Raw genomic sequence first — 3,086 nt, 5'->3', positions numbered from 1 at the left:
CGTGGAGCTTCAATAGTTAGAGTACATGAAAACTCTAAAAGGTTACACTCAATAGTAAGGAATCAAATAAATTTCTCGGGAATTAGGTATTGAAAGCGAAAACATGAACCATATGTGCCAACACTGGCTGCTAAACATAAAAAACAAAAAGCAAAGAAGGTCGGACAAGAAAAACTTGAATCTAGGTGGCATGAAAAGCCTCTCCATGGACAGTTTGCAACTCGAAGCAAACACACTGATGTAGATGAAATTGCAACCCATCAGTGGCTTAGAATCTCTGGAATAAAAGGGGAAACAGAGGGTTTTATTCTTGCAGCCCAACATCAAAGTTTGTTTACCAGAAACTATCAAGCTAACATCTTGCACAATGGCACTGACTCAAAGTGTAGGTTTTGCGAAGACAAGGTTGAGAAAATTGATCACCTTGTATCTGGTTGCTAAATATTAACACCGAATGAGTACAAAAATCGACACGACAGAGTGGGCAAGTACCTGCACTGGAAGATCTGCAAACACTTTTCTATCGGAACACAGGATAAATGGTACAAAGACCATCCAGAGCCAGTTACTGAAGGCAAAGATGCTACAATCTTGTGGAACTTTCCAATTCACACAGATCGTACTATACAGGCAAATCGTCCAGATATCGTCATCAAGGACAAAATAAACAACAATGTCTGTTTATAGATATGAGCATCCCTTCAGACAGAAACAAAAGTGTTGGAGAAGATATCAAAGTATAAAGACCTGGAAATAGAGGTGGAAAAAAACAAAACTTTGCCTGTTGTTATTGGAGCTCTTGGCCTTATAAAAAAAAGGTACGGATAAGTTTCTTGAGCAAATATCAAGAAATCCAAAATTAGAAGAAATCCAAAGAATAGTCTTAAACAGCACAGCACATGTTCTCAGAAGAGCATTATCAATCTGATGTGTTCTTTGTGTGCGTGAATTGATTTGACTGGATGTTTTGATTTGTGGTTGTTCTGCATATTTTGCATGTTTTCGTTGATGTTCCATTGCCTCAAACTTCAATCACCCTAGGTCACTGTTAGTGACTCGGTGTTTGATTTTAATTAGCAGACCTAAGGAAACTTTCGTATAAAATAATGATAATAATAATAATAATAATAATAATAATAATAATAATAATAATAAAAATATAATAATGATGATAAAAATAATAATCATATGCTCTTATTACTTCAAAATGAAGAGACGCATTCACAAGAAAATTTATATATGGCTGGAAATTACGGGAAGAAAAAAGATAAAGATGATGGTGATGATGATGATGATGATGATGATGATGATGATAATGATGATGATGATGATGATAATGATGTTAATGATGGCGATGATGATGATGATGATGATAGCGACGATGATGATAATGATGATGATGATGACGATGATGATGATAATGATGATGATGATGATAATAATGATGATAATGATAATGGTGAGGATGATGATGATGATAATGATAATGAAGATGATGATGAAGACGTAGAAAATATAGAGAAGAAGTAAAAGAAGAAAGAAGATGAAAAATAAAAGAAGAAAAAGAAGACGAAGAAAAGGGAGAAGAAAGAAGAAGAAAAAAGAAGAGGAAAAACGAGAGAGAAATTGATCGTACATCGACCACCTTGAGAAATCGACAGCACGCCACTCGCTATTTAAATGGACAGGAGGCCATCCCTCCCTCGACCATAGATGATACCAATCTATTACCCGCCCTGCCCCCCCCTCCCCGCTCTGCCCCTCCCCCCCTCCCCGCTCTGCCCCTCCCCCCTCACCGCTTTGCCCCCCTCCCCCTCCCCGCTCTGCCCCTCCCTGCCCCCTCCCCTCTCCGCTCTGCCCCTCCCTGCCCCCCCTCCCCGCTCTGCCCCTCCCCTCCCCACACTGCCCTTCCTGGCCCCCTTCCCTCCCCCCGCCCCTTATTAGAGGTTCCCCTACCCTGCGCTCACACCCCTCGCTCTCACCCCTCCGTATACTAACGCCCTCTATGGTAGCGCTGAAGAGTGTGTTCGGTGTGAGAGGCAAATGACACAGAAAGGCAGATTCATGGATTGATGGATAGATGGATTGATGGATAGATGGATAGATGGATTGATGGATAGATGGATTGATGGATAGATGGATTGATGGATTGATGGATAGATGGATAGATGGATTGATGGATAGATGGATAGATAAGCAGGGAGGTAGAAAGACAGACAGCCACGCAAGCAGGCAAGGGAGATGTATTCAGACAAACAAATAAACAAAAAAGACGGATTGAGAAAGAGAGATTAGATAGATAGATATAGAAAGACAGAGATAGAAACAGAAACTGAAATCGAAAAAAAGAGAGAAAAAAAAACAAAAAAACAAGAAAGGATCAATCCTAACAAAAAAACAAAGAAAAACAGAACAAACGGAAGAGAAAAGGAGAGAGCTGATAACACACGGACACAGAGAAGCCACCAAAATGAGAGGACTAGAGAAGGCTAGATAAGTATACACAGAGCAGGAGGAAGAGGCTTTGGTCAAGGGTAAACCTCTGCTCCTCGAGTGTACTTCAGTGTCATGTTCAGTGTTTCCAAGTGTATGTTTTTTCCGAGTATAAGTATTTCCAAGTATATTTATAACCATAAGTTTTTCTAAGTATAAGCATTTCCATTGTGTTTTTTCTAAGTATGAGTATTTCCAAGCATATTTCCAAGTATATTTCCAAGTATAAGTATTTCCAAGCATATTTCCAAGTATATTTCCAAGTATAAGTTTTTCAAAATATGAGTATTTGCAAGCATAAGATTTTCAAAACATAAGTATTTCCACGTATAAGTTTTTCAAAATATATTTCCGAGTATAAGTATATCCTAGTTTATTTTCAAGTATAAGTTAAGGTCATTAAGATGTGCCATTATATTGTCCATGTTTCTGTTTCTTTGTTATTTCATTGCTGGTAATTTTCTCTCTCCTTCTTCTTCTTTTTCTTTTGTTTGTCCTCTTTTTCTTTTTCTTTCTTCTTGTTCTTCTATTTCCTCTTTCTTTTTCTTTTCTTTTCTTCTTGTTCTTCTACTTCCTCTTTTTCTTCTTCTTGT

Source organism: Penaeus monodon, chromosome 14 (assembly GCF_015228065.2).
Source record: "Penaeus monodon isolate SGIC_2016 chromosome 14, NSTDA_Pmon_1, whole genome shotgun sequence".
Taxonomy (NCBI): Eukaryota; Metazoa; Arthropoda; class Malacostraca; order Decapoda; family Penaeidae; genus Penaeus; species Penaeus monodon.
The sequence above is the reverse complement of the archived record's forward strand: the minus strand, read 5'-3'. Positions refer to the sequence as shown.